Raw genomic sequence first — 11980 nt, 5'->3', positions numbered from 1 at the left:
ACATAAAATCTACTGATGACCCTGGAATTATGTAACACGTACTATTATTCTTCAGAGAAAATTACTTCAAAAGACTTTTATCATGTTAGTGTCAAAACAAACTGTTTATTTTTTTTTAATTTTATTTTATTTAACTTTACAATATTGTATTGGTTTTGCCATATATCAAAATGAATCTGCCACAGGTATACACGTGTTCCCCATCCTGAACCCTCTTCCCTCCTCCCTCCCCATACCATCCCTCTGGGTCATCCCAGTGCAGCAGCCCCAAGCATCGAGTATCGTGCGTCGAACCTGGACTGGCGACTCGTTTCATATATGATATTATACATATTTCAATGCCATTCTCCCAAATCATCCCACCCTCAAAACTGTTTATTCTTTTTTTTTTTTTGATGTTACTTTATAGTGTTTATTATACTAAAAGTTGCTCCTATGAAACAGTAGTGATTTTTTGGTCCATATCTTATTTTCCATTTGACTTTAAAACATTTTACATTATTTACAAAATAAATTGCAATTTTCATGATACATATTTTTTTCCTGATGCTTAAAATACTACTTTCAAGAAACTAAAAAACAGGGCGACTAGATGTACTGAAAAGTACATGCTGAACATATTTAATTACCACAGTAATTTAAAAGTCCTGATCTTTACTTCTTAAGATTAAAATTCATTAACATGAAGTCATTCAACGATCTCTGGGATTTCTCTGTTATCCACAATGAGACTATGAATAATCCCTTCTTTCCGCTTGCCGCTACTGACAGCCTTTATGTAACAGTCATGATTCCCAATATTGAAGTGAGTTTCAGTCCCATCATCTACAAACTCACCCGCTGTCTCCATTTTTTTACCATTGCACCACACATCCAGAGAGTCTTTCTCTAACACAACTCTAAAGTCCTCACTATCCAAATGTAATACCCAAGTATTGGTGGTTTTTGATCTGTTCTCCATATACTTCTTGAGACTTTTCCCATTAATTTCCAGAGTATATTCATAAGCAAAACCACTGACAGCATCGATATTTATGGTTGCTTTTGTCTTTGCAGCTCCAACGCAGAAGGTTTCTTTGCCCACCAATTTGAACATCCATTCTTTTCTTATCACTTCCTTCCCATCTACATACACCACTCGTTTGCCTGATGTGGTCCCATGTTCAAATTCAATTTTATGGACTCCATCACTTAAAGCAACTTCCCAAACAGCTACAAGATCTGTCATTTTTTCCAGGCTGTAAGGAGGGTTGAACGTTTACAGGTCTTCACGGCAAGTTTCTTGAGGCTCTAGTGACACATCCCTCAGCATAATCATTTAAAATCCCTGTCCTACCAACTCAACATCCATGTTTCAGAGTAGGACTTTACAACGTTTCCACTATTTATCTAATCCCAGCTTGAATTTTGCTTTAACTTAGGTTTAATCGTACTGGGGACTGTAATGGTTTATCCAAGCTAAACCTAAGTCGGTTTTAAAAATTACTAAGGTATTCAGGTTCTTTTCAGCAAAGCTCTAGGTAAGGCCAGCTATTGAACAAACTTAACAAAGAGGTGTTGACGGTGTCCGCAGGATCAGCACTGGGACCTCCAACAAGGTCTGTCAGTTAGCTCTCTGAGCCAGGTGTTCCCAAATGTGAGGCACAAAAACCGCGAATAACTTTTCCAAGGAGCATTTTGCAATGAGTACCACAAGCCTCTCTACACAATCAAGAAACCAGACGGAACAGCACTCAACGAATCGTTTTTTGTAATAGCTAAGAACTGAAAACCACCTGTTTGTTCACCATCGTGAAGATAATCCGTGGAGTGAATCACAGTCCTGTCACTCAGCAAGCATGGAGCTCTGGTCAGGCGCGGAAAACCTGGCACCAAAGCACCGGTTCGCAGCCAGTAAAAAGGATGGAGACAAACATCAGCCGCGCGCAGACGCGTGGGATGTATTGGTAAGACAAAGAAGCCAGGCTGCAGCACTTTGTGATCCGGGTTCTGCAAAAATACAGCCGGCTCATTTTTGCAGGGAAAAGGGGACTGGAAGGAAAGACACTTTAATGTGAATCCGGTGCTCCCCGGGAGCGAAGGTTCGGCTCCTGCGCTTCCTTCCCTGTGACGTCTGCTCCACTCTTCCGACTGCGACAAATAATGAATTTATAGTCGGGCAGAGGCCGGAGCCGCGGGTTCCAGGGCCTGGCCGGGCAGTAGCAAACCGCCGCCAGGCCGGGTCTCTGGGAGACGCCCGGAGTCCCCTCAAAACTGTTTATTCTTAAAAATCAAGAAAACCAATCAGCAGTCATGGTCAAAATTTTACTCTTGGAAAATATTTCTCTCCCAAGTGGTAATATAAGAAATATTTAATTTCTAAAATGATTTTCAAATGGCCTCTTGCTCCCATTTTTAATTTTTCTTCTACTTGGAAAGAATGGACCTCATCTCTCTGAGCTGGAGTTATTAATAAATAACCATTATTAGTAATTCCTGATATAATGTAAAATCAAATAAAAGCCAGAACAGAAGTTAATAAGTTATAACTGATTATAAGATTTGTAAGGAAAGTGACCTTGCTAGAAGGAATGTAAAGAAGATGAGAATGGAAAATATTCTATGCTGTCCTCTTCATTCAATAGTATCTGAGCCCTTGATCAACATGTCTCCTCAATCCTAGATGCTACATTTTCTATTTACTGTCAGAATTCAACAAGGGAGAGTACCAAGATGTTACAAAGAGAGTTACCTGGATGCCAAATATGATATGCTCTCTTCTTGACTTCTGGTCCATTGACACATGGACTCAGGCAACAGCCTTAGCTGATAGTTCACCAAGAAGCATGCTGCAAACTCTGGTATAGCTGTTCAGTTTTGAGAAACAGGATGTCTAACCTTAGTTACATGGGACTACAGAGACGATAAGCACAAATTCCTTAAGTTGGTCTTTAAAAGGAGTAATAAGTGGAGTCACTCGTACTTTCATCCCTTTACTTCTGGAACAATGTCTTTTACTGCTGGGGACTTGGAATTACATAAAGTTCTTTGATTGCAGAAGCACTTCTGGATGGTAACCGGTGGATCATAGACCCTTTCCCACACCTTTTTTTTTTTTTTTTTACTGTGCAGTGATGTTCTTGGTTAATATGATGTTTTACAAGATCCTGTGACAAAGGGTCAAATGTTCCGTAAACCACTGGATAGTGGTACTAGCCAAGGTCTCATATACAGAAAATTCAAATTCATATTCAACTTGCTTATCTCTTCCAGTCATGGTCAGTCACTGACTTAAGGCAGTCAGCTTGCACCAAGTGACTAGCAGCCTTCTAAAGAGAAATGTGCCATACTGGGGGCTCAACATTACTCTCTGTTGTTGGTATGTTATGGGCAGTTGGCAGAGCCAGTAGCTAGATGGTTTTGGAAGGACACAAGGCACATTGTTGAGTATATGCATGGTCTCCATCTCTGTCAGTGTGGCCACTTCATTCATGTGCCCATAGTGCCAGCAGCCCTAAGATGCAAATGCTGTTTTATGTCAACTGAACAAGGCATTTTATCTATGTGTTTATTTTTGTGCCTCTTGATTGCAAATGGTCTTTTACAACATTGGACATTTACATGTGATATAAAGATTTCTATGCTTTGTATCCATTCTCATACATTCATCCATACACCTCCATTTCCAAGTTTTTCTTTTGTTACTAATAACTAGCTGGCCAGACCCCTTGCTACTGCTCATATCAGTTCAGTTTAGTTGCTCAGTCATGTCTGACTCTTTGCAACCCCAAGGACTGCAGCATGCCAGGCTTCCCTGTCCATCACCAACTCCCGGAGTTTGCTCAAACTCATATCCACTGAGTCCATGATGCCATCCAACCATCTCATCCTCTACTGTCCCCTTATCCTCCTGCCTTCAATCTTTCCCAGCATCAGGGTCTTTTCTGATGAGTCAGTTCTTCACATCAGGTGGCCAAAGTACTGGAGCTTCAGCTTCAGCATCTGTCCTTCCAACGAATGTTCAGGACTGATTTCCTTTATGATTTACTGGTTTGATTTCCTTGCAGTCCAAGGGACTCACAGGAGTCTTCTCCAACACCACAGTTCAAAAGCATCAATTCTTCGGTGCTCAGCTTTCTTTATGGTCCAACTCTCACATCCATACGTGACCACTGGAAAAGCCATAGCTTTGACTAGATGGATCTTTGTTACGTCTCACATATTCCTGCACATTTTAAATATTGATCACTTATCTGCTCACAAAAATAAAAAAGAATAGGTATATTGCCCATAATACAGCTCAGAGGGAGGATTTCATCTGTCACTGTCTTTCCAGGACATTCATTAGTGAGGTTATAATGCAACTGCCACTGTCTATTTTCAGTTTGTACCCATCTTGATATTTTTAAATATCAAGATGACCTCTCCATGACCCAAAAAGCTTGGTCCACTGGGTCATTTCCTTCTCCTTTAGCTGATCATAGTGATTTCCCATATAGCTCTAGGAATGAGCTAAGAGAGAGCTGCTGATGTAACCATGGATGACATGGAGATTTAGAATATCTGTTCTTGTTGGCAACTTCTTATGTCAACTGGCATAAACTACTACAACAGTATTCCAAAACTGGAATATTCCATCTCAAGGAAGCAAAAAGCCCTACCAGGATTTGTACTAGTGTATGGGTTTTTTATTGCTATGAAATAAGTTACCACAGAATCCATTTCTTACGACATATGTCTATGATCTCAGTTTCTATGGACCAGGAGTTGGCAATGTTGGCAGAGTCTCCTATTCAGAGTGTCACCAGGCTGGACTTAGTGTGTCCTCTGGTTATGTCTTCATCTTTAAGCTCCATTCATGAAATATGTACTTTGAAATCCCTCCAGTTGTTGGCAGAATTCATTTACCTGGGACCCTGTGACTTAGGGTTCTCTTTTCTTGCTATTGGCTGGGGTGCATTCCCAGTTCTTTGAGAGTACTCTCAGGCCTTTGCCACCTGGTCCTCTCCAGAGACAGTTCTCAGCATGGACTTTTTTATTCTCCAAGACCAGTAGAAGAATATCTCTACTTCAAATCCCCCCTTTCTAAGGACTCACCTGATTCGATCAGGTTCATCCAGGATAATCCCCCTTTTGATTAACGCAAAGCCAGCTGATTTAGAACCCTAATAACACCTGAAAAAGCACTCCACCTTTGTCATATTACATACCCTAATCAAGGAAGTAACTATATCAACGGTCTACACCCAGTGGGGGGGCATAACACAGAGTGTGTACCTCAGGGGATAGGAGCCTTAGGACCATTTTAGAGTTCTTTCCACTACATTTATCAGTCACAATCACTCCTTTATTCCTCAAATCACCAATCTATGATGTATGCCTTAATCAGGTCCATGAAACTAACTGTTGATTATTCTAATTTTCAATCTCTCAACATGCCATATTCAAGCAGTTGTAGGTAGTGCTGAGAAGTGCTAGGAAGTGATCTTGTTGCCAAGGATAGTTTTGCATTAACACAGTGATGCAATTTTGCTTAACCCATTTTGCTAAGCCCATCAAAGTAAAACTGTTACCAGTGAGGGGGTGATATGACTCAGTCAGTTATTTCAACAAGAGATAATGTGACAGATTGGTACCAGCAGGATAGAGTGCTTTGAAGAAAATTATAGCACAAAGTAAATATGTTTTGATGAAGATAGAAAGGTCTCTAAATGTCTGGGACCTACAGGCTCTGAGATGAAGAGGGACATAAATAAAGATGCAAAGCATACAAAAATTCAAATGATGCTTTGTATTGTCTACAAAAGCATTATTAGCATAAAAATTTAGTTGTAAGTTAAAAAATAATTTAGCATTGACAGTGTGCTATTTCCTTCTCCAGAGGATCTTCCCAACCCAGGGATCCATCTCACTTCTCTTAGTCTCCTGCATTGGCAGGTGGGTTCTTTACCACTAGCACCACCTGGAAAGCCCATATGTAGAGTAATTATAATCTACAACAAAGTAGAATTTATTACATTTGAAGTGTCTCAATTAGAAAAGCACACTCTAAGACCAGATAGCAACCAACCAAAAGTCTTTAATGCTTTAGCTTCCATTTCAAATCTGTACACTAAGGAATTCATCAGTAAATATGAGGAATATTAAATAAATTATTCACTAGTTGAGTAACTTCAGAATATGTAAATTGGTTATCCATTGTACAGGTGTCTTTACCCTATTGTATGAATGTGTTTATGAACCAAGCGAGGCTGGCAGTTGGGTTTTATACCTTTGGAGTATGTGCAGTTCACAATTCCTTTTTGCTATTGTCATCCACCATGTGACAGAGGATTATGTTGTGCCATCCAATCAGAATGTTAACTGATGACACTGAAAGAATATTGTCCTATTGGCTTCTGAATAAACAAGCAAGATGCTACTCAGAATGCATTAAAGGAAAAAGAGAGGGGAGTTCAAGTTTACAGTAACAGTTGAACCCTTTTTGAAACCTTTTCCTGGTAGATTTCTTTGGAGTGTGGCATACTTTTAGAACTCAAGACCTTTTAAAACTAACACCCAAAAAAAGATGTCCTTTTCATTACAGGGGACTGGAATGCAAAAGTAGGAAGTCAAGAAACACCTGTAGTAACAGGCAAATTTGGGCTTGGAGTACAGAATGAAGCAGGGCAAAGGCTAATAGAGTTTTGCCAAGAGAAGGCACTGGTCATAGCAAACACCCTCTTCCAACACCACAATAGAAGACTCTACACATGGACATCACCAGATGGTCAACAACAAAAGCAGATTGATTATATTCTTTGCAGCCAAAGATGGAAGAAGGTCTATACAGTCAGCAAAAACAAGACCAGGAGCTGACTGTGACTCAGATCACGAACTCCTTATTGCCAAACTCAGACTTAATTGAAGAAAGTAGGGAAAGCCACTAGACCATTCAGGTATGACCTAAATCAAATCCCTTATGATTATACAGTGGAAATGAGAAACAGATTTACGGGACTAGATCTGATAGATAGAGTGCCTGATGAACTATGGATGGAGGTTGGTGACATTGTAGAGGAGACAGGATCAAGACCATCCCCATGAAAAAGAAATGCAAAAAAGCAAAATGGCTGTCTGGGGAGGCCTTACAAATAGCTGTGAAAAGAAGAGAAGGGAAAAGCAAAGGAGAAAAGGAAAGATATAAGCATCTGAATGCAGAGTTCCAAAGAATAGCAAGAAGAGATAAAAAAGCCTTCCTCAGAGATCAATGTGAAGAAATAGAGGAAAACAACAGAATTGGAAAAACTAGAGATCTCTTCAAGAAAATGAGACATACCAAGGGAACATTTCATGCAAAGATGGGCTTGATAAAGGACAGAAATGGTATGGACCTAACAGAAGCAGAAGATATTAAAAAGAGGTGGCAAGAATACACAGAACTGTACAAAAAAAGATCTTCATGACCCAGATAATCACAATGGTGTGATCACTCACTAGAGCCAGACATTCCAGAATGTGAAGTCAAGTAGGCCTTAGAAAGCATCACTACCAACAAAGCTAGTGGAGGTGATAGAATTGTAGTTGAGCTATTTCAAATCCTGAAATATGGTGCTGTGAAAGCACTGCACTCAATATGCCAGCAAATTTGGGAAACTCAGCAGTGGCCACAGGACAGGAAAAGGTCAGTTTTCATTCCAATCCCAAAGAAAGGCAATGCCAAAGAATGCTCAAACTACCGCACAATTGTACTCATCTCACACGCTAGTAAAGTAATGCTCAAAATTCTCCAAGCCAGACTTCAGCAATAGGTGAACCGTGAACTTCCAGATGTTCAAGCTGGCTTTAGAAAAGGCAGAGGAACCAGAGACCAAATTGCCAACATCCGCTGGATCAGCGAAAAAGCAAAAGAGTTCCAGAAAAACATCTATTTCTGCTTTATTGACTATGCCAAAGTCTTTGACTGTGTGGAACACAATAAACTGTGGAAAATTCTGAAAGAGATGGTAATACCAGACCACCTGACCTGCCTCTTGAGAAATCTGTATGCAGGTCAGGAAGCAACAGTTAGAACTGGACATGGAACAACAGACTGGTTCCAAATAGGAAAAGGAGTACATCAAGGCTGTATATTGTCACCCTGCTTATTTAACTTATATGCAGAGTACATCATGAGAAATGCTGGGCTGGAAGAAGCACAGGCTGGAATCGAGATTGCCAGGGGAAATATCAATAACCTCAGATATGCAGATGACACCACCCTTATGGCAGAAAGTGAAGAAGAACTAAAGAGCCTGTTGATGAAAGTGAAAGAGGAGAGTGAAAAAGTTGGCTTATAGTTCAACATTCAGAAAACGAAGATCATGGCATCCGGTCTCATCACTTCATGGCAAATAGATGGGAAAAAAATGGGAACAGTGGCTAGCTTTATTTTGGGGGGCTCCAAAATCATTGCAGATGGTGATTGCAGCCGTGAAAATAAAAGACACTTAGACCTTGGAAGGAAAGTTATGACCAACATAGAGAGCATATTCAAAAGCAGAGACGTTACTTTGCCAACAAATGTCCGTCTAGTCAAGGCTTTGGTTTTCCAGTGGTCATGTATGGATGTGAGAGTTGGACTGTGAAGAAAGCTGAGCACAGAAGAATTGATGCTTTTGAAGTGTGATGTTGGAGAAGACTCTTGAGAGTCCCTTGGACTGCAAGGAGATCCAACCAGTCCATCCTAAAGGAGATCAGTCCTGCATGTTCATTGGAAGGGCTGATGTTGAAGATGAAACTCCAATACTTTGGCCACCTGATGCAAAGAGCTAACTCATTTGAAAAGACCCTGATGTTGGGAAAGATTGAGGGCAGGAGGAGAAGGGGACGACAGAGGATGAGATGGTTGGATGGCTTCACCGACTCAATGGACATGAGTTTGGGTAAACTCCGGGAACTGGTGATGGACAGGAGGCCTGGTGTGCTGCAGCCCGTGGGGTCACAAAGAGTTGGACACGACTGAGCGACTGAACTGAACTGAACTGAAACCTTTTCCTGGTAGATTTCTTTCCAGTGTAGCATACTTTGATCTAGGACTTATTTTCATAGTAACCTCACACAAGGTACAAGGTTTTGATTTCTCTCCTTCTTCTTACCTGAAAGTCTTCGGATATTAATTACAAATAGACACTTATGAATGATAAAGTTGGGTTAATCCAATACACAACTGAGGTAAATGCAATCACTATACAGTATATTTCTTTACAATGTCTACAATTAAAAAGATTGAGCATAAAAGGTAAATACTTTTTGATGAACACAGTTTTTTACTGTTGCAGATAAAGCTGACATATATATCTGCAAACAAATATTCAAATCTTTGTATGAACATAGACTTTCATTTTTCTTGAGTGAAGTGATAGGGTGGGATCATATGGTAGCTATATGTTTAAGTTAAAAGGAAAATCTGCCAAACTATTTTCCAAGCTGGTTGTATGATTTCACATTCCCATCAATGGTGTCAGCAAGTTCAAATTTCTTTTCATAATCACCAGCACTTTGTTTAGTCAGTCTCTTTAAGGTCAGATATCTTAAAAGGTGTGTAGTGATATCTCAATATAGTTTTAATTTGCATTTCCCTGAATAACAAAAGATATTGAGGATCTTCCTATGTACTTATTTGGCATCTGCATTTCTTCTTAGGTAAGTGTCTGTCTAAATATTTTTTCCCATTTTTGGGGATAAGGGTGAACTTTTGTTTTCTTCTTACTGAGATTTGAATGTTCTTTCATATTTTGGACAAAAACAACTTACATATTTGACTGCAGATACTTTCTGCCAGTATGTGGTTTGTCTTTTCAGTAAGAGCTAGTACTTATGTGGTATAAAAGTAAAACTTCTCACAACTGGATGAGTCTTGGGGACATTATGGAAGTAATACAGGTATATTTTCACATGGGAGAGAGGTGAATTGTTGTATGCCCATGGGAAAGACTACAGTAGGTTATATTTCCAAAAGATGATCATGCTGATCTTATTTCCACCCAATATGCTATTCTTACAATGAGACTGTTACACTCCTACTCTAAAGGGCTGGGTCTTTTTCCAACCACTCTGAACCTGCTGGACTTTTGTGACCTTCTCAGCCAATAGCAGAGGGGAGAAGAAACACTATGTGATGATTTCTGGGGGTTGATCATAAAAATGCCATGCATCTGGGTTTGCTTTTTGAGAAGCCTTGTTCTTAGCAGCCACTTGGGCCTGCTGTGAGGAACCCCAAACTAGCCACTCAGATAGACCACAGAGAAAGGTCACAAGCAGATATTCTATCTGAAAGCTCACCTGAGATCTAAGATATACTTGATCATAAACCCTGAAACATGAGTGAAAACTGCACCATATTCTTCCAGTCACCATCTATCAAGTTAGCTCAGCCTTTGAGACTTCCCAGCTAAGGCCTCAGAGACAAGTTGTTCTTGATGGGTATTATTCTTGACCCACAGAACAATGAGTATAATGAAAATATTGTTTTACACCAGTAAATATGGAATACTTTTTTACATAACCATAGATAATTTACAAACTTTGAAATAATTTTGAAAAACTAACCAAGTACATTTTACTTTAATGTTTAAAATTTTTTCATTATATGTTACATGTTTTAACAGATTTCATTTCCTATTTCTTATCATTATGAAGGTTTTCCTAAAGCTCTGAGATATGACCAATACACTTGTGTATTTGAAAAATACATGAGCATATTTTTCTTTAGCAATATAGGAAAATTTGCATTTTTTATTTTTCTTCATGAACTCAGACTTCTCTCACAATTCTTTAACAAATATCATACTAATGAAACATATGGTACTTTCAATAATTTATTTTTGACAGCATTGTGGAGCATTAAAATTTGACGGTAGACACTTTGATAAATAGGCTTAAATTGCACCTGTTCCACCCACTCACATTGCTAGAGAGGTTTTTGATTATTTGATTACTTGTGTAGTTAACATCTTCCATTTTGTGGAATCAAAGGGTACTTTAAAAAATTCCACGGCTATTGTTGAATTATGGCACAGTAAGATCCTAATCTACTAACTTTTATAGTGCTGGTCCTTTACCTCAGACGGGTTTGTTTGAGATTCTCTTGTCCCTTAATAGGCTGAAGGGACTGGATTCAGTGGAGTCAGTCTCTTACTGGGACTGTCTTAAGTAAGGACAGTGCAGTTCATTTGACACCCATTTCTGTCTGGAAGACCCAACATCTCTAGTCACAGGTTTACTGCAGAGAAGATCCAGATTATTTGTTACCACACAGTGATGGCTCTAAGCCAGAGTGGACATGTCTTCCTTTGCTTCCATTTCCATTATCTGTGGAGAAGATGATGGAAATGCTCTGGGTTCCGTAAGAACTAAATAAAACAGAGCACAACAAAAAACCTCCAAATGTAATCATTAAGCCAAAATGATTAGTGAATATGCACCATTCTATCCCAAAAGAGATTGGAAGAAAAACATTTCTAACTTGGCTCTGCTGAAGAAAAATATTTCGATTCAATGTTCCTTTACTAATTTTAAATGTTCAGATAACTTTATAGACCCTATTAAAATAAAACTAAAAGGAAATGCTAAAAAAAAAAAAAGACTCCAGTTTTATCTTTAGACCTAATGACTAAGAGTGAAGCTGAACACAGTTAATAAGAGACCCCTGAACAGATGCCATGACTTCTAGATGTTGAGTTCTTTGTGAGAATTTTAATTTTCTACTAAATTAAAACTTTGATCTTGGTTCTGAAACCACATTTCTGATACACATGACAGTCTTTCCATGCTTAGACTTCACTGGCTGCAGGAGTGGCTAGGGAATATGGAGAGAGCTAGGGTCCCATCCTCTTTGTAAACTGAGACCCTCAGAATCAGCTTTGGAAGTATCAGCCTCCAGTGTTGGAAACCAAAGGACCTCCTTATCCCCAGAATTGGTTTTGTTTTTCTATTCTTTGTTTTAAATTTCTACAACTGAGAGTATGGGAACCCTGGGAGA

At 39.3% G+C, this 11980-nt stretch overlaps 1 pseudogene; it reads right to left on the bottom strand.

Annotated features, from left to right (window-relative positions):
* Window positions 1-374: 374 nt before the first annotated feature.
* On the bottom strand, window positions 375-1734 carry LOC147377933 (fas apoptotic inhibitory molecule 1 pseudogene; annotated as a pseudogene).
* Between the last annotated feature and the right edge of the window lie 10246 nt (window positions 1735-11980).

The sequence above is a fragment of the Bos grunniens genome, chromosome 2, assembly GCF_055505025.1.
Source record: "Bos grunniens cultivar Pamir isolate PY7600 chromosome 2, Bosgru_T2T1.0, whole genome shotgun sequence".
NCBI classification, from domain to species: domain Eukaryota; kingdom Metazoa; phylum Chordata; class Mammalia; order Artiodactyla; family Bovidae; genus Bos; species Bos grunniens.
Note: the sequence above shows the minus strand (reverse complement) of the source record. Positions and strands in the feature narration are given on the sequence as shown.